Source organism: Capra hircus, chromosome 3, assembly GCF_001704415.2.
Source record: "Capra hircus breed San Clemente chromosome 3, ASM170441v1, whole genome shotgun sequence".
Taxonomy (NCBI): Eukaryota; Metazoa; Chordata; class Mammalia; order Artiodactyla; family Bovidae; genus Capra; species Capra hircus.
This window is the reverse complement of record NC_030810.1, coordinates 30829319-30855663: the sequence shown is the minus strand read 5'-3', so window position 1 is coordinate 30855663 and position 26345 is coordinate 30829319. Positions and strand designations below refer to the sequence as shown.

Sequence of the window (26345 nt, the reverse complement as noted above, 5' to 3'; positions counted from 1 at the left end):
GGGGCTTCTCAAAGGCTGCTGGGCTCCAGAGCCTCCTGGTGCTGCTTGAGGGCGAGCCTTTGCAAGAGATAATTACCCAGCCCTACCTAGGGGTCAGCCAATTCACAGAAGAAGTGGCCCATGCCCTCCAAAGTCATATCATTGTGGTGGAAATAGAAGCCCAGAGAGAGGTAGTGTAGGAGGCTTGCAGATGCAGGTTGACTGGGAGGTCAATGGCAGCTTCCTCCTGAAGGGAATAATTCTGATGAATGTGGGATCATGTGGTTGATCAGCAATAAGAAATTAATCTCAAAAAATGGTGTGAGCTTGTCCCAGAGTCTGAGGCTGGCTGAGTGGTTGGTTCCGAAGGTTTGATAGGAAAAAAGTTTGCAAGTGGTTAGAGCCTGGAGGAGGGAACTTCCCTGGGTCTTTTCTGTCCAAACACCATTGAAGCAAGAGACAGATCCACAGCATCATCAAGCATAGTGCTCACAGTCACATTTTTTAATGAAATATATCTTTAAATTATACAGGGCAGTGGTTCCCACGAGTTAATCATTAACTGACCGGGAGGCTGACTGCTGCGCTGAAGTTTACCTCTGCAGAGAGTCCTTGGAGGAGTGCTGGATGTCAGGGCCCATGCTAGCTCGGTGTTTTCCAAACTTCTCTGTTGATGGGAATCTCCTGTGCATGCTTGTTAAACTTTACAAGTTCTTGGCTTCATCCCAGACCCACTGAGTAAGAAGCTCTAGGGGGCCCAGGAAGCTGTTTCACCTGTTTGTTTTTTATGACTGGACTAGGTCTTCATTGCTGTTACTTGGGTTTTCTCTAGTTGTGGCCAGTGGGGTGACTCTCTGATTTCAGTGCATAGTTCAGTTCCGTCCAGGTGCTCAGTCACGTCTGACTCTTTGCGACCCCATGGACTACAGCACGCCAGGCCTCCCTGTCCATCACCAAGTCCTGGAGTTTACTCAGACTCATGTCCATTGAGTCGGTGATGCCATCCAACCATCTCATCCTCTGATGTCCCCTTTTCCTCTGGCCCTCAATCTTTCCCAGCATCAGGGTCTTTTCAAATGAGTCAGTTCTTCACATCAGGTGGCCAAAGTATTGGAGTTTCCGCTTCAGCATCAGTCCTTCCAGTGAATATTCAGGACTGATTTCCTTTAGGATGGACTGGTTGGATCTCCTTGCAGTCCAAGGGATTCTCAAGAGTCTTCTCCAACACCACAATTCAAAAGCATCATTCTTTGGCGCTCAGCTTTCTTTATAGTCCAACTCTCACATCTATACATGACCACCAGAAAAACCATAGCCTTGACTAGATGGACCTTCGTTGACAAAGTAATGTCTCTGCTTTTCAATATGCTATCTAGGTTGGACGTAACTTTCCTTCCAAGGAGTAAGCGTCTTTTAATTTCATGGCTGCAGTCATCATCTGCAGTGATTTGGGAGCCCAGGAAAGCAAAGTCTGACACTGTTTCCACTGTTTCCCCAACTATCTGCCATGAAGTAATGGGACCAGATGCCATGATCTTAGTTTTCTGAATGTTGAGCTTTAAGCCAACTTTTTCACTCTCCTCTTTCACTTTCATCAAGAAGCTCTTTAGTTCCTCTTCACTTTCTACCACAAGGGTGGTGTCATCTGTATATCTGAGGTTATTAATATTTCTCCTGGCTCTCTTTATTCCAGCTTGTACTTCCTCCAACCCAGCATTTCTCATGATGTACTCTGCATATAAGTTAAATAAGCAGGGTGATAATATACAGACTTGATGTACTCCTTTTCCTATTTGGAACTAGTCTGTTGTTCCATGTCCAGTTCTAACTGTTGCTTCCTGACCTGCATATAGGTTTCTCAAGAGGCAGGTCAGGTGCATGAATGCAATTGTGCAGTAGCTGAGCATTCTTTGGCATTGTCTTTTTTCAGGATTGGAATGAAAACTGACCTTTTCCAGTCCTGTGGCCACTGCTGAGTTTTCCCAATTTGCTGGCATACTGAGTGCAACACTTTCAGAACATCATCTTTTAGGATTTGAAATATTTCAACTGGAATTCCATTACTTCCACTAGCTTTGTTCATAGTGATGCTTCCTAAGGCCCACTTGACTTCCCATTCCAGGATGTCTGGCTCTAGTTGAGTGACCACAATATCGTGATTATCTGGATTGTGAAGATCTTTTTTGTATAGTACTTCTGTCTATTCTTAACACCTCTTCTTAATATCTTCTGCTCCTGTTAGGTCCATACCATTTCTGTCCTTTATTGAGCCCATCTTTGCATGAAATGTTCCCTTGGTGTCTATAATTTCCTTGAAGAAATCTCTAGTCTTTCCCATTCTATTATTTTCCTCTATTTCTTTGCATTGATCACTGAGGAAGGCTTTCTTATCTCTTCTTTCTATTCTTTGGAACTCTGCATTCAGATGCTGATATCTTTCCTTTTCTCCTTTGCCTTTCACTTCTCTTTCACAGCTATTTGTAAGGCCTCATTAGACAACCACTTTTCCTTTTTCCATTTCTTGTTTTTGGGGATGGTCTTGATCACTGCCTCCTCTACAATGTCATGAACCTCTGTCCATAGTTCTTCAGGCACTCTATCTATCAGATCTAATCCCTTGAATATATTTGTCACTTCTACTGTATAATCATAAGGGATATGAGTTAGGTCATACCTGAATGGCATAGTGGTTTTCCCTACTTTCTTCAATTTCAGTCTGAATTTTGCAATAAGGAGTTCATGATCTGAGCCAGAATGAGCTCCCAGTCTTGTTTTTGCTGACTGTATAGAGCTTCTCCATCTTTGGCTGAAAAGAATATAATCAATCTGATTTCAGTGTTGACCATCTGGTGATGTCCATGTTTAGAGTCTTCTCTTATGTTGTTGGAGGAAGGTGTTTGCTTTGACCAGTGCATTTTCTTGGCAAAGCTCTGTTAGTCTTTGCCCTACTTCATTCCGCATTCCAAGGCCAAATTTGCCTGTTACTCCAGGTGTTTCCTTTCTTCCTACTTTTGCATTCCAGTCCCCTATAATGAAAAGAACATCTTTTTTGGGTGTTGGTTCCAGAAGGTCTTGTAGGTCTTAATAGAACCGTTCAACTTCAGCTTCTTCAGCATTACTGTTTGCGGCATGGTGGTGGTTTAGTTGCTCAGTTGTGTCCGACTTTTTGCACTCCCATGGACTATAGCCCGGCCGGGCTCCTCTTCTATGGGAGTCTCCAGGCAAAAATACTGGTGTGAGTTGCCATTTCCTTCTCCAGGGGATATTTCTGACCCACGAATTGAACCCAGGTCTCCTGCATTGCACGTGAATAATCTTTACCGATGGAGCTATGTGGGAAGCAAGAATACTGGAGTGGGTTGCCACGTCCTCCTCCAGGGGATCTTTCCAACCCAGGGGTTAAACCCTTGTCTCCTATGCCTCCTGCATTCGTAGGCAGATTCTTCACTACTGAACCACCAGGGAAACGTAGTCAGGGAATAGACTTAAATTACTATTGAATGGTTTGCCTTGGAAGCGAACAGAAATTATTCTGTTCGTTTTTGAGATTGTATCCAAGTATGGCATTTCAGACTCTTTTGTTGACCATGATGGCTACTCCATTTCTTCCAAGGAATCCTTGCCTGCAGTATCAGATATAATGGTCATCTGAGTTAAATTCACCCATTCCAGTCCATTTTAGTTCACTGATCCCTACAATGTCAACATTCACTCTTGCCATCGCCTATTTGACCACTCCCAATTACCCTTGATTCATGGACCTAAGATGCAGTGTGTAAGCCTCTCATTATGGTGGATTCTCGTTGTGGAGTGTGGGGCCCTAGGACATGCAGGCTTCCGTAGTTACACCACACGTGGCACACAGGCTTAGTTGCCTTGTGGCGTGTGGGATCTTCTTGGATGAGGGACTGAACCCATATCCCCTGAATTGGCAGGCAATTTCTTAACCACTGGACCACCAGGGAAACCCAGGAAGTTGTGTTTTTAACAAGAATCCCAGACAAGTCTTGTTATCAGAGAATTTGGGGAAACACCAGCAACCTTAGTCATACCATTCATTTATTAGTGATAACAAGGTAGTTTTAGAGTACATTAAAAAAATTTAAAGTAAATTTACTACAAAGATGATCTCCAAGATTCAGAGTTATTTAAAAAGGATCTTCTGACTGATCTTTTGGGGAAGAATGTATCGTTACGCTTTTAGGAGAAAGATGCTCTTTCATTCCTCCCTACTTTGGCTGCTCCAGTTCTCTCTGAAATTCTCTCTACCTTGTCTACCTGCCAAACCCCGCTCCTTTTTCAAGGTTCAATTCAACAATCACACTCTCTAAAAAGCTCCCATGATTCTCTCAGTTGAGTCAGATGCTTCGTCCTCTCTGTGCCCTTTGTGCCTTAGTGTTACATCATTTACAAGGTGAATCACATTGTTTCATGGGTTTGTTTTTGTTTCTTTCCACACTAACTTTTGCATATAAAAATTAAGAGGGTGGGTTCTGATATCAAAAGTGTCTCAATTTGAATCTCTCTGAAGGATTCCAGCAGACAAAACAGAAGGAATCACCTTGAACTGGGTGTTGGAAGATGAGCAAGAGTTGCCCAGGTGGAGAAAGGAGATTTTCAGTGAACAGCAAGTGCAAAAGTATGGAGGTCACAGAAAAGCACACTTTCCCTATCTTGAACCATTTTTAATGAGAAACTTAGTTTTTGCAATAATACATTTTAAGATCTTAAAATTTTTCCATTAGGTCACTTTTGGTGTCTTTTCATTAGACTTTATTTATAAAGGCCATAAAAAGAACTATTCTGAAATAGTAATTCTGAAAATAGTTTTAAATCGTCAAGTCAGAGTCTGGGTTAGTCCTCAGACACTCCATACACTGTATGATTTTGCAAAGCACCATATAACACTGTGTGTGAAAGGCTTTGGTTGCAAATATGCCTGGTTCAGATCATGTCTCTTCCACTTATCACTGGGTGGCTTTGAGCAAGTTATTTACCTTTTATGAGTTTCTCAAGTATAAAATAGAAAATTAATTCTCTTTCCCTCTACTCTCTCAGAGTAGAAAGGATCAGTTAATAAATAGATAAAATACTTAGATAGATTTTAAAATAATCTTGATAGACCAGCTGCTGCTGCTGCTGCTAAGTCGCTTCAGTCATGCCCGACTCTGTGTGACCCCATAGACGGCAGCTCACCAGGCTCCACCATCCCTGGGATTCTCCAGGCAAGAACACTGGAGTGAGTTGCCATTTCCTTCTCCAATGCATGAAAGTCAAAAGTGAAAGTGAAGTCTCTCAGTTGTGTCCAACTCTTCAGTGGGCTAATATTACTTACAAGAAATTTTTTAAAAAGTCAAGTCCAGAATTTAAGATTATATACACAATGGAACTACTGGCTTCAGGAAAATTAGTGCAGTAGCAGCTCACATCAGAAACACTAGGAAAAATTTTTAGAAGTCAAGTTCAGTTGGTTCCAACAGGGTGCTGGGGCACTAAAAATGTGCCTTTTACTTTGGCATTGTAACTAGGTTGGCAAACAACTGTTAGCTGTGTAATTCCAAGTGTTGTTGGGGAAGAAGGGATCAGGACCCCTCATGCACTGTTGGAGAGAGGGTAGACTTATGTAGTCATTCTATAGAACAATCTGGCACAACTTGAGCAAATTAAGTTTGTATACGCCCATGATCCAACAGCTTCACTCTTGGTTTCTGGCGAATTCTCTAGACTGGTTCACCCAACTTCCTTCTGCCTCACTTAGAAGTTGATTTCCTAGGGGAAAGAAATGCAAAAATCTGTATCTTCCATATGCCCTTATTGTTCAGGTTCCATTAATGACCTAGCTTCCTCCAAGGAAAGCATGTATGTGATATTTTTATTATATATATGTATCTGATATTATATATACTATTTGGAAGGTGAGAGTGATTATCACAAGACAGAGGTCTTTTTTCTGCTGTGTCTGTTATTTTTGTTGGTAAGTGTGATCACAAAGACTTTTAAATAGCAGCAGTTCATTTTTCAGTTCATTTTTCAGTAGAGGGTCTGATATCTGGTCCTAATATGTGAATGTCAAGAAACTGGGCAATCGAAATCCCTAGTTTCAGAGAGGTCATGTTGGTTTCTAGGTCCTTTGGCCCCGTTGCTCCCTGGTGGGCCAGTTCTGCTGTGTAGTTCCAGGTGTCATTCTGGGAAGCTCAGCATAAATTTTTCTTTCTTCCAATTATTTAATGATAAGAATTCTCTCTGTTATATAAATATATATATATAATAGTTATATATATCAATATTTATAAATATATATAATTATATATAAAATTTATATAATATAATATTATAAGTATATATATATATACACACTTGGGTTCATGGGAAATAGATGGGGAAAGAGTGGAAACAGTGTCAGACTTTATTTTTTTGGGCTCCAAAATCACTGCAGAGGGTGATTGCAGCCATGAAATTAAAAGATGCTTACTCCTTGGAAGGAAAGTTATGACCAACCTAGATAGCATATTGAAAAGCAGAGACATTACTTTGCCAACAAAGGTCTGTCTAGTCAAGGCTATGGTTTTTCCAATAGTCATGTATTGGATGTGAGAGTTGGACTGTGAAGAAAGCTGAGCACTAAAGAATTGATGTTTTTGAACTATGGTGTTGGAGAAGACTCTTGAGAATCCCTTGGACTGCAAGGAGATCCAACCAGTCCATTCTAAAGGAGATCAGTCCTGAGAGTTCTTTGGAAGGAATGATGCTAAAGCTGAAATTCCAGTATTTGGCCACCTCATGTAAAGAGCTGACTCATTTGAAAAGACCCTGATGCTGGGAGGCATTGGGGGCAGGAGGAGAAGGGGATGACCGAGAATGAGATGGCTGGATGCCATCACGGGCTCAATGGACGTGAGTCTGAGTGAACTCTGGGAGTTGGTGATGGACAGGGAGGTGTGGTGTGCTGAGATTCATGGGGTCGCAAAGAGTTGAACATGACTGAGTGACTGAACTGAACTGAAACAAGTTCAGGGAGATTCTGGTAAGTAAAACTGTTCCAAGAGAATTTCTCTTAAATGGGACATGAATGAGGTGCTCATCACAATAGTATATGTTTATCATCATTGAGGAGATCGATTTAGAGAATGAGTTGGATATACACTCAGGAATACTATACAGCAATTAGAGTCAAGAAAATGATGGTCTACATGGTAATGTAGACAGATCTTTACAAGAACCATTACTTTTTTAGAAAAAGAAAATGAAGTCTCTAGCATAATGCCATATAGGCAAATAGAAAGACACATGCATAAAAAGCAACTACATGGTTGACAGTGACATAAATCTTCATCTCATCTTTCTCATATTAGAATGAGTGCCTAATCAGGAAAGAGACATAAATGTCAGGAATGCTGACAATGAGGATAAAGAAACAGGGAGTCTTGCACGTAGTGACCCATGGACTTAGAATGATGTTTGCACCTGAGATGGGGAAAAGAAAAGAACCAATGTCATTTATCACAAAAGAAAATCTACCACATCTATGCTGCTGCTGCTAAGTCACTTCAGTTGTGTCCAGCTCTGTGCGACCCCATAGACGGCAGCCCGCCAGGCTCCCCCATCCCTGGGATTCTTCAGGCAAGAACACTGGAGTGGGGTGCCATTTCCTTCTCCAATGCATGAAAATGAAAAGTGAAAGTGAAGTCACCACATCTATACAGTAGTATAAATGTTTCTGTGCTATACATGAAGAAGGACAATGATAAAAACAAATACCTATAAGGTGAGAGAGAGGAAGGTAAGAGATCACACATGGGTTTCAAGAGCGATAATTGAAGATCATGGGGTTATTCAGTCTGGAGGAGAACAGAGAGGGAGGTAGGGTGACCAACCAACTTGGTTTACCTGGAAGTTTCCCAATTTTAGCACTGAAAGTCTTGTATCCCAGGAAACCCTTGAGTCCTGGGCAAACTAGAATAGTTGGTCACCCTAAGGAGACATCACTGGCGTCTCCAGCTATCTGAAGCACTTTCCCAGAGAAATAGAGAAAGTAAAGGTATGATTCTCTACCTTCAGAGGGCAGACTTTAGACCACTGGTAAGAACAAAGAGTAAGGAAATTCCTGGCTCAATTCATGGAGAACTTTCTAACAGCCAACTGTGAACCAATGAGCAGTTACTGCTCCTGACCACTACCATTCAATGGATTCCCGGTTACTGTGTCCAAGCTTGTTCTACTCACTGCATAACAGGTCAATAAGTTAGGACACTGAGGTGTCAGGGCAAGAAATAATGACTTTATTTGGAAAACTGGGAGTCAGAGAAGATGGCAGACTAACATCTTAGAGAACCATCTCACCCAAGTCAGAATCAAGGCTTTTTTTTTTTTACACTGATTGGGAAGGGGGTGTCACTGGTTATTTCAAACTTCTTGGTGTTGGAATCCTTTGTTCTTGCAGCTGTCGATGTAGGGCAGATGACGATGTTTCTGTAAACCTCCAACAAGACAAATGTTATTCTCTGTTCTGCAGCTTTCAATCTTTAAATGAATGGAAAAGTATTGTATCCTTCGATGTCAGAACCTTGACAATAAACTATCCTGTATATTTTGGGCTATAGACGACATTCCAAATTTGACAAAAAAGTTAAAGAATACAAAGATTACAATAAAGAAACAGATCCAATATGGAATAAGATCTCTTCTTCCCTATTACACTTCGAGGTACATAATAATCTCATTCAATCTTCAAAGTACTGCACTGAACTAATGATGAAATAAAATAACATTCCCAAGGTCAGACAATTAGGGTTTTAAACTTCGGGCTGTCTGACACCAAGAAGTCCAGGCTCTTAACTAATACCTTTTAAGATAATCTTAAGCATTTTTTTTTTCTATTCCAAGATAGTAAAATGAAGTCTTCTGCAGTGTGTTACAGACTAACAATTCTTAGGAGTTCAAAGGTGAACTCCTAAGAAAGCTGGTCTAGTCTGGGACTAATTGTGACTTGATATGGAAAACACTTAGTTGCCCTAACAAGTCTAGCAGTGGACACCATCCTGAGAGTCTGCCTCTGCCTGGAACTCTCAAGGACACTTGATAAGGAAAGAGCTCTGAAGAGGTTTACCATGTGCTAACTTCCTCAGCCCAGCACAATCCCTCCTGTTGTTGAAACTAAAAGACAAAACAAAACAAAACAAAAAACCAAGTGCAGTTTCTGTTTCTGCTTGCAGAGTGGCTAACCAGGATCATTATAAGTGGGCTTAATAATAATAATAACAGGTACCATTTTTTTGTACATGTACTATGTGCTAAGCATGGTACAAAGCGCTTCACACATACCCAGAGCTTATCACCAAAATATGGTAGTGAGTCAATAAATATTTTATGAGCAAATTAATTTTCTTGTTTAATTTTCTCCTATACAGCTATACCTAGAGACTCCACAAGTCCTCATGGCAGCTCCTATTATTAGGCCCACTAAATATATGAGGACCCTGAGACTCAAGAAATCATATTGCTGTGATTATATTCTTTTATCTACTACTGTAGTAAAGATAGTAAGCTAGAGATATGTGGATTTAACAGACTCAGCAAACCAGGTCACACACATTATTTTCTTGTATAATTGGTAAAGCCCAGTTTTTGCATGTTTTAATGTTACTAATCATTACATTTCTCCTTTAGTTTTCAACACATTGTTCTTGTCAGTGGAGGTATTTCAAAGTTTTGCTCTCATTTTTCTCCTTTATTCAGTTTTGGCTAGAGATACTTTAAAATTGATTGTATCATCTGACATAATTTTCTAGATCCTTGTCTGAATTCAAGGAAAACCTGGAGCTCGTATTAACAACTGTGATGTCTAGGCCAGTCTCTTGGGATTCTGCTTCAAAATCTGTGATAGCATCTGTCACATTGTATAATCTGTCATGTAGTATAATTAGCTATTTACTCTGCAATGAGCTTCTCATGGGAAAGCATAAAGAAAGGGCTCAACAGTTATTTATTGAATGGATGGATGTATTTAATGAGCTTATCTTATGAATCTTTATCAAGTAATTTGTATAACTGTTAATCAGGAAAGCAAAGAAGTGATGACAGCCTTCTCCCTGCAGACTAATCTTGATATATTCATTAACACATAAATTTAACCAACTAAAATTTGTCTAAATAGCATTATCTTTCTGCTAATGTTTTTCTTGTTTCAGATGGACCTTATACACGGTTTGTTAAATACTTGAATGGGAGAGAGAGTTTGGGAGATTGATGATTTGAAAAACTATGCATTACTATAACCCAATGATCACGTCTTTGCTTTAAAATGCTCCTAAATTTTGCTAATAATCAGTTACAAGTTAATTTTCCGATGGTCTTAAATTCACCTTCAACTGCCTTTTGAAAAACTAACACTTGTATCTATCTCCTGTCTGTGGCATTTCTCTAACTCTCCAGTATTTTAGAAATTCCTCAAAATACTGCTAATATTTCAACTTAGGAGCATAATTCTCTTGAATTGGATTGGCTGAGTAACTTAGATGTGTTGGTTAAGCACTCATTCATTTATTCCTTCAGTTTTACTGCCTTTGTTGAGTATTTGCAGTCTGCCAAATTTGTGCAAGATACCTGGGATGTGGCAATGAGTGAGATAGCATTCTCTCAGTTGAGGCAGGACTTACAAAATTTAAAAGGCAATTATGCTAAAATGGAGGTAACCTCAGACTACTTACAAGAGAACAGAGAAGAGCTTCTACATTAGGGTGATGTCAGAAGAATCTTCTGGAAAAGCAGATTCTTAAGCTGGGGCTCAATGGACCTGGTCAGGCAGGGATGTAGGGGAGGGGCATTTTAGGCAGGGGCGGAGCATTTTCCAAGCCTGGAGACAGGCAGAAATTAAGGGGCAACCGAGGACTAGAATTTGCAGGAATCTGGGACCTTTATTTCCAAGACCCAATGTAGGATCTCTTAGACCAGGTAATCATTCAGTGATCATCCCCCTGTCCTCTACTTGGACACCAGGGGAGGGAAATTCCAGGCTCATGAGGCAACTAACTCCCTACCCCTAACAATAGATTGGCATGATATTGGGAATTGTGTGGAAACAATGTTATTCTGACCAATGAGCTGGCAGATGTAAACAGATGCCCATGGGGCTGATGGGAGAAAATGAGAAATTTTACAAATTGGACTCTGAGGAAGCCCCTATTCGTGTAAGCCTTATTGCAAGCTCGTGCCTTATAACAAGCTCGTGCCTTATATAATCACACTCATTAGTGTCGTGTGCTCCTTATCCCTCTCACAAAGCCTTCTGGAAAGCTAGGATTTATATTCACCCATGGCTGCTCTGTCTGTAACCAAGAAGCTTTGCTTTTGACTCCTGCAGATGTTTCCATTTAAATAAAAATGAAATTGAAATCAAATGCTGCATTTGAAGCTGCTTTGCACCCTTTGTATTTGCTAATCAGCCTTCTCATTATTTAACCTCAGAAATCGGAGCCTCTGAAACTGATAACTGCATACGTGCCATCTATATGCAGTTACTGACTCTATTTATTTCTGAGCTCCCCTGTGAAACTGTCCTGCATGACTGTTTAATAGAGAAATAAGAGTTGCTCAGTGTGGACTCCAAACCGTGTGCATAGGAATCACTGGGAAATTTACTAAAAACGAACACTCCCTAGACCCCACACAGACTTTCTGATTCAGCAGTTCTAGAGTTGAGGTTTAGGGATCAGTATTTTAAACAATCTCTGGTTGATTCCTGTGAATATTCACCTATTATGTGCATTTACTCCCAGCAATGGCTGTGTACCATCGCTTGGGGTTCAAAGTTGAATAAGACACATTTCCTGCTACCAAGCTACAGTCTGGTGACTGTGAGACAAATGAACACCCCCATTTCATTCAGACTGATTAGTTCAAGGATGGAACACACACAGCATAAGTGGTGACCAAATGTGAGGCCTTGGTTTGGTGGTGGGTAAAGGATGCAACATGGCTTTTTAATTTTTTTGCTATTAGTGAAAAAAATAAAGGATCGCAAATATTTTTTAAACAAAATTAAGTCTGAGTTTAGATTTTCCCATATTATTAAAAAATTTTTTATTATGAAAACTTTCCTACATACACAATGTGTATGAAAGTAAAAGTGTTCGTTGATCAGTCATGTCTGACTCTTTGTGACCCCATGAACTGTAGCCCAACCTACTCCTCTGTCCATGGGATTCTCCAGACAAAAATATTAGAGTGGATTACCATGCCCTCCTCCAGGGAAATCTTTCGTACTTAGGAATCAAACCCAGGTCTCCTGCATTGCATGCAGATTCTTTACTGTGTGAGCCACCAGGGAAGTCCAAAATGGTGAGAAAATAATAATAATGGTACAAGAATAGTACTGTGTAGCCTATCTTCCCAAGCCAGGGACTGAACCTGGGTCTCCCACACTGCAGGCAGATACTTTACCATCTGAGCCACCAGGGAAGCCCATAATATAGTACAATAATGTAATAAACTACATATAACCAGTATGCATGTTTGTGTATATACGTATGTATGTGTATATACACAAGGACTTCCAGTGTGAGAGACCTGGGTTCGATCCCTGGGTTGGGAAGATTCCCTGGAGAAGGAAATGGCAACCCACTCCAGTACTTCTTGTCTTGAAAATCCCATGGATGGAGGAGCTTGGTGCAGGCTACTATCCATGGGGTTGCAAAGAGTCGGGCACGACTGAGCAACTTCACTTTCTCTTATGTGTATATATATATAAAACATCAGTATTTTGCCTCTCTTGTTTCATCACTTGCCCACCTACCCCATTCCATCCAATTGTTTGCTTTTTCTAATCCCAAATCTCATGTCATTTCACTTATGAATAGTCCAGGGTATGTCTCAGACTTAATACATATTTTGTTAAAAAAATATTTGCAATCCTTGATTTTTTTCACTAATAGCAAAAATAAAAACAAAAACAAAAAAAACCATGTTGCATCCTTCACCCACCACCAACATGGACACTTTCTGGGCTAGCCGCAGGGCTATCATCATACCTAAAGAAATTCACTATTATGCCTTGGTGTAGTACTTAGATTTCTCTAATTATCCCAAGAATGTGAGGCACTGTTGTTCATATCAAGATATAAATAAAAATCCACGCATATTGCAATCAGTTGTATTTCTTAAGTCTCATCTAAACTACAACAGCCCTTTTCCCCTGGTGTCTTTCCCTGATTCTGCCCCTTTTATGCTGTTTTTCTTATTGAAGAAACCAGGTCTTATAGAAAATCCTACATTCTGAATGTGTCTGTTTGCATCATTGTAGTGTCATTTAACTGATTTCTGTGTCCTTTCCATTTATAGTAAGCCAGAAGCTAGTTAAGTCTTGAGGAGATTCAAGTCCAGGGTTTTTCCCCAAGAGCATTTCATTGCTGGCACTTTATACTTCATGCTGTGTCACATTAGGAGGCACAGAAAGTCTGATTGCACCATTTTTATGATGCTAATTTAATCAAAAATTTCAGGTAGAAACAGTCTAATATCTCTATCCCAAGATTTCCTTTAGACTTTCAGCTAATGGTTTCATCTACAGACAATCTTTGCTTAAACCAATTATTTTGTTAGGAGTTGAAGATGGGCACTTTTTCTAGTTCTCTTTTCCTTTCTTATGTATTGGCTGGAATTCTTCTGTATGGACCCATTGTGCTGACAAATCATGAATATCTGTTTACTCTGAATACTTTTTCATGGAGGAAAGGCAGGGTAAATGATCCGGTCCCTTTAATAGTGGTGAACACTGAGTGCTGAGGTTATTTATTCTTCTACGGGTATCACTTTGAGCACATGGGTTCTATATGCAGCATATTTTAATACATTTGCCATGGGTCCTTTTATCATATCTTCAACACTCTTTGATAGCTTCCCTCCATTCCGGTACAAGAAGTCTCTGGAAATTCTTTGGTCCAGATCATCACCATCCTCTCTTCAGAGGAGTCCATGTTCCTTTTGGAGAGGAATGGTCTTCAGGAGCCACAATTTGGGTGCTAGGGCTGCTCACTGCCATGAAGCTGTAATTGCTTCTAAGCACTTTTAGTGGGCAAAGCTAAAAAAAAAAATCTATTTAAAAAACTATATTCATGCTAATCACTGACAATCCAAATATAGTAATATAAAGTCTAACGTTATTGAATTATACTTGTTTCTCTTTTCCCATACACTAAAAATCTTGGTTCCTGAAGAAATTAGCATAAATACTTTGATATATCAGAATATATTTCTTTGTGGACAGGAAAATAAACAAACACACAAAAAAACATTTGATATGATTCAATCTTCTCAAGTGTATAAAGAAGACTTGTTTTCTCTTTTCACTTTCACCTACTTGCATTCTGCTACCGTATAATTTTTTGAGTGGGAGTCAAAGCAGTGAAGTTTCAGCTGGCAGCATGCTGGCTACCATTTGTTGGGTGCTTATTATGTGGTGGGAAAAATTTAAATGGGTGTGTTTACATGATTAACTCAAGTAATCCTTATGCCAGCTCCATGAGATAGGTACTATTATTAGTCCCATGTTACAAGTGGGGAAGCCAAGGAAACAAGGCACTTAATAACTTGCTCAAGATCACACCAGTGGCGAATGGTAGAGTGGACTTTGAATTGTTGCTGTTGGGCTGCAGAGTCCCTACTCTTACCCATGAGAAACTGCCTCTCTGAAGCCACCTGCTCTAGGTCATAGTAAACAAAGAGCTTGGGAAATGTAATTCCCACGGTTCTCCCATCCACACTCACCTGTTTTTTCTCCTTAAGTTTCACCTTTAGTGACTGTTTCAGTTTCACTGACACTAGCCCATTCTGTGCTCTCTGCTACATCTTTGGAGACAGTAGATATTTCATAAATACTTTCAGATTTGTTTGCAAATCAGTAACTCTGAAGAACAATCTGATTCATATGAGAACAGGAAAGAAAATCTATTTTGGTTGTGATTTTTAGGAAACCAGAGTATTCCAGTTTGAATGTAAGCTTTGTGTTGTCGGGTTTTTTTTGAGAACAAGTACACATTCCAGCACTAAAATATTCTTGTGCCCTACAAATCCCCTATGGCCTTATTAAACCTTAGAATTAAGGCTGGGTGGCACAGTGAAAAGTGCCTGGAAGACTGGGGTTCTCATCTTCACATAAAACAAGCTGGGTGGAGCCCATTATAGGCACTGACCACAAGGAATGCCCTGTGGCTGGAGGCTTCGGGGCCCGAGCTGCAGAAAGGGAGAGCGTGCACTCAGCGCGTCTTCATGTGGTAGAGCTTGAGTGATAGTGAGGGTCCCAGAATCTTTGCCAAGAAGGAAGAGTGGAGCATTGAGCCATCTTGTTAAGGCAAAGACAGTGTTGAGAAAATCACAGGCAAAGTCGGGAAAAATTCAGTAGCAGGATAGAGTCAGGTGCAAGCGATGGGCAAGGGGGACCGCTCTGGACTAAGGCGGTGGATGAAAGAAGGAAATGTGCTGGTCTCCTTTATGCGGTGTGTAGTATGGATTTCCAAGGTGGCTCCGGCTGTTTAAAACCTTGCCACTCAAAACATAACTCACAGATCCTGACCACTGGCTCAGCTCAAACCTACTGGGTCAGAATCTCCTTCCAAACAAGATTGCCAGGTAGGTTAAGGAGCACAGAGTTGAAGGAGCAGAGGTCTGATGGACTTTGACAATGGCAGCAGTGCAGCGGGGAAGTCCATTTCCCTCTCTGGGCCTCCAACTTTTCATTTTAAAAACAGGTTACATTTAAGCTTTCAAAATATTTTTTTAAAATTGAAATCTCACTCACTCCTGCTCTGTATCACTGACGCTGTCTTCCCCCCTACACAGTCAGAGCCCAGCATGAAGAGGCTGAAGTGCTCTGGTGCCGCTGTTGGTGATGGAGCTCCTTGAGCTGTCAAGCGTCACACACATGGCCCACAGGCCAAGCTGGACCACACAGAGGTAACTTTCCACTGGGATAGATAAACTGCTTCCTGATCAGCTTTTGAGGGGCCCCATGATATGACTCAGAGGGGAGGGGAGTTAGCTTCTTATGGAGTAAACCCTGATCAACGGGAAAGGGAGACCAGGAGGACCAAGGCAGATTCATTTCTCTCTTTCCTCCTGTCTGCTGAGTTGCAGCATCTGCTTGAAAATTCTCTGGAATATCATAGTGGCTAAAGGGATAAACACGCCTTTGCAGAATCAGCATCTCTTTGTAGCTCACCCTGAAGAGTGCAATACTGGCAACGTACAAATCACACATTGCTTTCATTTCTGCTTTTCTCCCTCACCTTGGCCTCCCTTGGCTTCCACCTCCAACTAGATGTCCCAGCACTTTAATCCTTGCCTCAGACTGCTTTATAGACGATAAAGACAAAAATCAAGTGTTAAATACATCATGTTGTTTAACTGGGGAAAGTACTGTCATCTCATTTTATAGACTATAGACAAATGATATGCATGAGCTGTCCAAGGCCATGTGACGAGGGAGTGCCAGAGCTGGATCTCTATCCTAAGACTATTGGCCCCAAGTCCATGTACTTCAGATAATGAACTGAGATTTATGGGACATAACATGCCAGTTTTTCCACTGTATTCTTAACAACCATTCTTAGGAGTACGGATCATTGCCCTCAATTTACAGATGGGGAAACCAAGGTATAGAAAGTTATTGGATTTGCCTGAGATCACACAGCAAGTAAGTGGGAGAATTAAGACTTAGTTTGAGTTCAGCTTAATTATGGAGCAGCTAACAAATAATTCCTGGTGCCCATGTGCCTGTGTGTAAAGGGCTTTGTAGCCATGTTACTGTCAGAGCTAAGGCTGATTAGAAAATGTGAAAATCACTGCAACAGACATCTTTCTAAACCCTCAGCAAAAAGACTTAAAATCATTTTTAAACAAATTTTTCTCACGGCTATGACTGTCATTTTACCAAATTGTTTCCAAAAGAGTTCTTTATGGTCATGGAAGAATGAAGTGTGTCCTTCAGCCCTGCTTAAAAAGACAAACAACTGATTTCTCAAAATACAACAGTTCAAACCAATGGAATGGATTTTGATGTATAGACTTCAAATCAACACCAATCTATTTGCAGGGTCATCTTTAGCCACCCTGTCCCTTCTCTATGAATGGTGCAGAATTACCCAAACATTCACTTGGCATATCATTGGTGGGGCAGGGGGCGGGGGCGGGGGGGGGGATACTCCACCCTAGCTGTAGTGCTTTGAAAAGCGGGAAGTCTTGAAATCTGCCCCAGGCTAGAAGAAAAATAAGAAAAAATGACCTAGATAGGTGAAAATGACCTTAAAACTGATCCATAATCATTTGCATCAGGGCAAAGTCTTCTACCATAATGGATCTGTGGAATCATTCCTCACATACCAGCTGCAAGATGAAACTGAAGCCCCAGCAGAATGTAAGAGGCCAGGCTGAGGCCAGGCTGATGCTTCCCTCACTGACTGGGCCACAAAAATCCCCTTTTACATGCAGTCAAACAAGCTACTCCATTTGTAGGTTGATGGCGAATGGTGTGTATGCCTTCCTATACGTACTTTTCATCTGTCTCAATACTAGGCCTCACTATGTGGATGTTGCACCAGCCTCCTATTTATTTTCCTGTCCCCCAGTCTGGCCTATAAGATCTGAATGGTGTCAGAAGACCTGTTAACTTTCCTGCAGAATAAAATTCAAATGTCTAAGTATCTCATGTGAAATGCCAAGCTGGATAAAGCACAAGCTGGAATCAAGACTGCTGGGAGAAATATCAATAACCTCAGATATGCAGATGACACTACCCTTAGGGCAGAAAGAAGAACTAAAGTGCCTCTTGATGAAAAGAGGAGAGTGAAAAAGTTGGCTTCAAACTCAACTTAAGGTCATGGCATCTGGTCCCATCACTCCATGGCAAATAGATGGGAAAACAATGAAAACAGTGGCAGACTTTATTTGTTTTGGCTCCAAAACCACTGCAGATGCTGACTGCAGCCATGAAATTAAAAGGCACTTGCTCCTTGGAAGAAAAGCTATGACCGACATAGACAGCATATTAAAAAAGTAGAGACATTACTTGGCCAACAAAGGTCCATGTAGTCAAAGCTATGGTTTTTCCAGTAGTCATGTATGGATATAAGAGTGGGACTATAAAGAAAGCTGAGCACCGAAGAATTGATGCTTTTGAACTGTGATGTTGGAGAAGACTCTTGAGAGTCCCTTGGACTGCAAGGAGATCCAACCAGTCCATCCTAAAGGAAATCAGTCCTGAATATTCATTGGAAGGACTGATGCTGAAGCTGAAACTCCAATACTTTGGCCACCTGATGTGAAGAACTGACTCATTTGAAAAGACCCTGATGCTGGGAAAGATTGAAGGTGGGAGGAGAAGGGGATGTCAGAGGATGAGATGGCTGGATGGCATCACCGACTCTATGAACATGAGTTTGAGTAGACTCTGGGAGCTGGTGATGGACAGGGAAGCCTGGTGTGCTGCAGTTCATGGGGTCGCAAAGAGTCGGACACAACTGAGCTACTGAACTGAAGTGTCTCATTTAAAGGCCTTCCTTTAACTAACTCCTGTTGTGCTTTCCAATCTCCTTTGGTTTTACTTTATATTCTAGCAACATGAAATTTGTGCTGGTTGGTTTAAGTTATACAGACAAAAAAGGTCTCTGTGGTGTACAGAAACAATGTCTTGATTATGGTGTGTGTTCATTGAGTGTTCTCTGTACCCCTGCTCTGTGTCTCTCACTCACCAACCAAGGGTCATGGAGACTCAACCAGTTACCCCACCTCTGTTCAATGTGGCAGCTACCAGCATATGTGGCTACTGAGCGTTTGCAAGGGGCCTAGCCCAAACTGGCCTAGCCACACAAACACATAGTGTGAAAAATAATATAAAATATCTCATTAATGCTTTCATATTGCTTATACAATGAATGATAATGTTTTGAATATATTATATTAAAATATTTCACAATTATTAAAATTAATTTTGCCTGTTTGTCTTGACCTTTTTTTTTTTAAATGTGGCTAATATGACTGCTGGGAATTTTAAAATCACATCTATTCTTACAGAGGGCTTCCCTAGTGGCTCAGCAGTGAAGAATCTGCCTGCAATGCAGGAGATGAGGGTTTGATCCCTGTTTCAGGAAGATCCCCTGGAGGAGGGTATGGCAACCCACTTCAGTATTCTTGCCTAAAGGATTGTACAGACAGAGGAGCCTGGTGGGCTACTCTCCATGGGGCCACAAAGAGTCAGACATAACTGAAGCGACTGAGTATGCAAGCATGGCTTATAGAAATGACAGCAGTCACTCTGGCTCACATTTCATAAACCAATGCCAGCTACAGGCCCCACCTAACTTCCAAGAGGAAGGCAGTGCTGTCCCAACATGTGCTTGAAAGGGGAGGAGGAGGGGATACTGGTGACCATCCTTAATGACCACATAGAAACCTTCTGCACAGGACATAGATGCCTTTTGAAAGGCTGTTCCTTTGTCTGAGACATCTTCCCTTCCCACAAACACTTTAATCAACTCCCAGTTATTCAGGAAGCAGCTCAAATGTAGCCACTGGGAAGCTTTCCTGCACCTCCACCCACCTGCTCATTCACCCAACACACATACACCATGGAGGGTTGGTCAAACTCTTCTCTTGGGGTCTGACTTGACCTTAAGCACATCTTATCTTGTTTTCCAATAATGTGCTTCTGTACACGTTGTCATGACAGGGCTGCAGATCTTTAGGATAGGCTTGCTTTCACCTGTAACTCCTCTCACACTGCCTGCTGCACGGGAGGCACTCAGTAAATGTTAATGACCAAATGGAGGAATGGACGTGGAGCACAGTTTGCCAAACTATTGTTACATTTCCTCATCCCATGAAGCTGAAGCTCCAATGCTTTGACCACCAGATGTGAAGAGCTGTCTAATTGGAAAAGACCCGGTTGCTGCAAAAGATCGAGGGTGGGAGGAGAAGGGGGCGACACGAGGATAAGATGGGTGGATGGCATCATCGACACAGTGGACATGAGTGAGCCAACTCGGAGTGACAGTAAAGGACAGGGAAGCCTAGTGTGCTGCAGTCCCTGAGGTCACAATGAGCTGGACATGACTGAGTGACTGAACAACACCAACATCCCATGTGAGCCTCGTGGCACCCATGAGTGGGAGATTGTATGGGGTTTATCACTTCCATCTTACAGGAAAAAAAAAACGGATTCAGAGCAGTGCAGAGATTGGTTTAAGTCACACAGAAAATAGATGCGAAAAACAGGAACAAAATATAGGCCTCCCGGTGTAGTCCTCTTTCCTCAAATGGCCAAATTTCCTTTTATTTCCAAGGGTATTCTTTAAAAAACTGTTTTCTTCCAGTTTTATTGAGATAAAATTGATACTGCACTGATCTTGATATAATTGCACTTACAGTGCACTGTGTAAGTTTAAGGTGTGCAGCATAATATTTAATTTACATGCATTATGAAGTGATTGTCACAATAAATTTAGTGAACCTTCACCATCTCTACAGGTACAAAATTAAAGAAACAAAGGATTTTTTTTGATGCCAACTCAGGATTTACTCTCTTAATAACTTTTGTATATAATATACAGCAGTGTTAGTTATTTTTAACATGTTGTACATTGTACCCTTAATACTTATTTATGTTGTAACTGGAAGTTTGTACCTTCTGATGGTCTCAGGCTATTCTTGAAATGACAGATTTGGATCTGCTCAGTGTAACACAAGTGGCAATTCTTTCTATGTCCTCAGTATCTTCACACTCACTGTTTCTCATCGCTCATTCATCTCTCCCTCCATCCATTTTTTTCACAGATTTTTTTGAGTACCTATTGTACTAAGCCATACATACTGCTTTGAGGAACAAAGGCTCTTGAATCAGACTAGATCAAATAATTCTATTGCTTAATATCTGTGTGATCTTGGATGAGTTTAACCATTCTTTGCCTCAGTTTCTCATCACCAAAATGGGAATTACAATGACTCTTTCTTTACATGGTTGTGTTGATGATTTTTTATTGCTGAAGATGTCATACCTTAAAAATCATCCCCATTTATTATTTCAAAGGGGCACAGCCTGGCTCAGCTGGTTCTCTGCTCTGGGCTTCACAAGGCTGAAATGAAGGCGTCAGTAGTAGTGTCCTCTTTTCTGGAGGCCACAAAACAGTAATCTCCTTCTAAGCTCTTTCGAGAAGCTGACAGAATTCAGTTCCTTGCGGCCACAGGACTGGGTTGCTTTTTCCTTTTTGATTGGCATCCTCAGCTTCTAGGGGCCACTTGGCCTTCTTGTGTCCTTGCTCTTTTCCTCCACTTTCAAAACAAGCCATGTATCAAGTCCTGACACTTCAGATATTCTGTCTGACCTCACCTTCTGCCTCATTTCTCCTGCCTCCAGCTGGAAAAATTTCTCTGCTTGTAAGGTCTTATGTGATTAGATTGAGCCTATCCAGATAATCCAGAATAATCTTCCCATCTCAAAATTCTTAAGTTAATCACATCTGCAAAGCCACTTTTGCCATTAAGTTAATATTCACAAGTACTAGGGATCAGGGTATGGACATCTCTGGGGGCCATTATTCTGCCTACCAAAAAGATTAAATAAAAAATTCAGCTAATACACTTGATAACGTGCCTAGCCACATTGTAATCATATTCAATTAGTATAGATACTATAGTTACAGTTGTGCTATTAATTTTATCATTAGCCCTATGAACAAGTCAGGGAACAGCATGTTACCTTATACGATGGACAAGGAACTGGATACCCAGAGATGTGAACTCTGATGGTAGAGAGCACCACTGACTTTTCATCTTCACATCTCCAGAGCCTAGCATGGCATCTCATAAACAGTGACAATCACCGCTTTTTAAGAACTTGCTGTATTTCAGAGGCAAAAGTGTTTCTCATTCCTATAATAGCTCCGTAAGGCAAGTATTATTAACCCATTTTATAGTGGGGAAATGGAAGGTCAAAGAGTTAAGTGAGATCTCAGCATCCCAGACTTGTAAGTAGTGAAGCTGAGACTTGAGCCTGACTGTGTTTAATTGTAACTTTCTGCCCCTGCATGCTGGCCCACTGGTTTGCTTTACTTCAGTGGAACTGGCTAGTCCTGATACTCCCTAGTAGTCTGCGTCCCACCAGCATTTTTATTTTTGATGATAGCCTGAAATTCAGAGAGTTTAAATGACTCACCCAAGGTCACCCCGTGGCAGGGGTGGGAATCAAAACCAGGTCAAACCTAATGCTGAGGTTCTTGCTCCTCCTTGTGCCTAGCTGCCACAACAGGGGGCTCAACACATGTACTGAGTGAAGGAAGCTGTCCATTCCAGGCCCACCTCCATCTCCTTATTTCACATGAAGGACAGTCAAGGGGTGCAGTGGACCTCATGAAATGGGAGGGCAGCTGGTTTCTTGAATGCTGAAAAAGATAGACATTTTCCTCTGGGAATGAGAATTCTGTGAAGTACTCTGAACCTGTGTTTTCTCTTCTGAGACTTGAATCTGGGGCGTCTTGGAGTTGCCCTTCATAGATGCTAATAGGATGCTGACTAGATGGTTATTCAGTTGTTTGGGTTGCTTTTAAAAGGCCCAAGAAAAGGTGACTGAGAGGCTATGGAGCCCTGGCATTACTATGGCTTTGTGACGTTTTCTATCCCATTTTTGTCCATGAAAATGCAGACGACTAAGGACTCTGGTACCTCCATTCAGAGAAATGGTTTCAGGTGGTTTAGTGATCAAGGGGGCAAGAGCAAGTTTGTGTCAGTTGCTGCTGACTGACTTTAAAATATGTTGAAGGCTGTTAACCTCTGAAATCTCAGTTGATCCTAGAGCACCCAGCAATGTGGGTGGGGCACTGACTGTACATTGGTTAAGGTCACACTAACTAAAGTCATCAGAATGGTTTGAATTCTGCCTCTGTCATTTACCATGTGTCCTTAAGTGACTTACTTTACTCCTCTGATCCTCAGTTTCCTTACTATTATATACAGAAAATAACATCTAACTAGTTTGGGAATCACATGATCAAATGTAATAATATGGATCGACTCTGTGACTGTTGCAGAGACCCTATCAGTAAAGGGCACTCTTCATTTCCAGGAGGGCAGGGTCCACAGCAGTCACAGAGCAGAATGACTCTTGCTCCAGAGGCTTTAGCTCAGATCTGTCCTGACTGGAAACTGAAATCCTCTCCTCCGAGCCTGCTCCATTCATCATCCTCACCACTTCTTTCTACTTGTTAACCAAGTGGAGACCTTTTCTGAACCATAAGCATGAAGTAGGTTGCATGAGGCAGATCCATCTCCTGGCATCTATCTCCACTGACATGGCCCAGTTTAGATTGCAGCCTTAACCTAGGTATTTCCAACCCACTCTTACCTGCTTTCCCATTTTCTCTTAGCCACACACTACTGCACGAGCATGATGCTTTAAAGCAATATTACCTTTTTAAAGGTTCCTTACCCAGCAAACTAATACTGAATACACTCCAGGCTCACAGTGTGAAGTAGGGTCTCTATTTCTCTTACCCCACCTTCACCTTCTAGTATTGGTTGAGGGACATGATCTTCTCCCCAAATCTTTGGAATGTAAATAGTCCATCCACCACTCTAGACTCTCTGGGTTCTCTTCTGAAATCAGCTGGGTCATCAGAAGGTCAGAGGACTGCAGAGTCAGGAAGACTTGTGGAGTCAAGCTGTGTTTTCTCCTCCCTGCCTCTGCCTCAGGGACATTATCATGGGTTAAATTGTGTGTTCCCATCCCCAATCTATATGTTGAAGGTCTAACCCTCAATACCTCATGCTGCGCCTGTATTTGGAAATAGAGACTTTCAAGAGGTGTCGACTGAAAAAAGATGTACAATGTGAGAGTTGTAAGTTAAGTTTTATTTGAGCCAAAATGAGGACTGCAGGCCAGGATGGAGCTCCACAAATAGCTCTGAGAGATTGCTCCAAAGAGGCAGTTGGGGAAGGTCAATATATAAGATTTCGGTGAAGGGGGACTTCAATGCAATCAAGTGCTTATTTTACAAAAGATGTTCTGCTAGTCACAAGGAGATGCTGTCACCATGAAGGGATTTAGGGCTTCTCTAGATATGAAGAGATGCAAAGATTAGAATCATGAAATCTGTTCCTGAAAATATCCAACTATCTAAAGACCTGTCCCACCAGGTCCCTGGAACACAGAGTGCTTCACTCCACTCTGAACTCCCTCAGAGAGGACTGCTGAAGGTCACCAGCTGCAGCAGGACAGGGTTCGGCCTCCACAGAGGCAGATGGCAAATGCCCTTTCTGTTGTTGTTGAGCTGCTGGCAATGCTCTTGGCAAGTGGCCATTTGTAGTTGACAGGTAATTAAGGGAAAATGAGATCATATGGGTGGGCTCTTGTTCTATATCACTGGTGGTTTTATAAGGAGAGATTAGGACACAGACACACACAGGAAAGACCATGTGAAGATAAGATTTAAAAAGATAAAAACCATTTATAAGCCAAGGAGAGAGTTTTCAACAACAGCAACAACCCAACAAAGCAGAGCAAAAATCTCTGCCAACACCTTGATCTCTGGCTTCTAGCCTCCAGAACTGTGAAAAAATAAATTTCAAATTAATTTCTGTTGTTTAAATCACCCAGTCTGTGGTTCTCTCTTACAGCAGCTCCAACAGACCAATCCGGACCCCACTGTGGATATGTTCACTACGTCATGTCTTGTCTCTGTGAAGCTGGTGGAAGAAATTTTCTTTGGACCTGTCCTGGGAAAGCAATTACAAATTGGTTCTCCCTTCTGCTTTGGCTGCCAGGAAACTGGACGTCAAACTTGAAACGAAACCATCCCAGCCATGTGAGACTTTGTGGTCTGGGTATTTGTGTTCTTTCTCCCATATTAATCAATGATTCTTCTGCGTATGTTTTCTCATTCTCTCTCTTGATGCACATTTCCCCAGTTACTGGAAAGAATTATAATTCAAAGTAAAGTGACTGGGGTTGTAGAAGTTGATGTTTCAGGTAATTATTATAATAACGATATGACTGCTATGTAGAAGGCATTGTTCTTATTCTTTATTTGTATTATCTCATTGAATTCTCACAGAAACCCTATGTGGCAGGTGATATTATTGACCATCTTTACAGATGAGGAAACAGATATGAGAAAGTAAATTATTTTCCCAATGTTACATAGTAGGGAAGCAGCCATGACAGGCTTGCAAGGTGGGCCAGTCTAACTCCAGGCCCAAGGTCTGAACCATTACAACTCAGCGAAGGGAAATAGACACAGCCTGTTCAGGCTTTGGGCAACTTGTCTTTGCTTATGTGGAATGAGAGATGTCATTTAGGTAAGAGGTTGCTGAGGCCTGGTTTACTTATTGGAGCAATTAGGGAAGCTGATGTATCAGAGTAAGGCGGAAGGCTCTGGAGGGCTCTGGCAGCCTCCTGGATGTCTCACTGTGCCCTGGAGTGAGGACACTCATGAGCAGAGCCAAGGAAGTTATTTTTGTTCTGGGAGCTTCTTCCTACACATCCTGCTCGCCCCTGCAACTCGAAGCTTCAGCCAGGCCAATTATTTGCAGACCCACAACACTGCCAGCTCACACACCCTCCCATCCCTGGGTGTGAACATTCTACATCTTGTTCACCCCCAAGCTTTTCCTGGTAGACTCCAGTCCATTTCGGGAAACAGCTCAGTAGTTCCTACCTCCAGAAGCACTTTCCTGGGCTAAGTGCCTCTGTCACGTTCTCCAGGCTTGCAACTTGATGTCTTCTCCTTTCCTGTTGCACTGAGCACAGTCTTTTTTACATTTTTAGAGAAATACTTATTTATTTGGCTGCATTGGATCTTGGTTGTGGCACATGGGATCTTTTGTTGAGGCATGTAGGCTCTAGTTCCCTGACCAGGGATCGAACCTGTGTCCCCTGCATTGGAAGGTGGATTCATAACCCCTGGACCACCAGGGAATTTCTTGAGCACACTCTTGAAATGTCATCTTTATTATTCTGCTGTCTCTTCTAGACTGTGAGATCCTGGGGGCAGGGACTTGTTTTATTCACACTTATATACTGCCTCCAGATTTGGTCCAGTACAGAATCCACCTGCCAATGCAGGAGCTGCAGGAGACAGGGGTTTGATCCCTGGGTCGGGAAGATCCCCCCGAGAAGGAAATGGCAACCCACTCCAGTATTCTTGCCTGGAGAATCCCACGGACAGAGGAGCCTGGTGGGTTACAGTCCATGGGACAGCAAAGAGTCAGAGGTGAATGAGCAATTGAGCGTGCACACACAGGGGTTTGGTAAGGGCATGTTGAGGCGATTGCTTTTATGATTGTGAGACTGGTATCCACAAGGTTTGTGCCTGCAGAGTCTTCCTCCATGA

At 41.7% G+C, this 26345-nt stretch overlaps 1 long non-coding RNA gene across 1 annotated transcript in view; it reads left to right on the top strand.

The window, feature by feature from the left end:
• The window catches only part of LOC108635642, a 33824-nt gene extending 8067 nt beyond the window's left edge, over positions 1 to 25757 (top strand). The window contains exons 2-3 of the long non-coding RNA XR_001917904.1: positions 15811 to 15924; positions 24631 to 25757. This is a non-coding gene — a long non-coding RNA (uncharacterized LOC108635642). The remainder of the gene's footprint in view (positions 1 to 15810; positions 15925 to 24630) is intronic.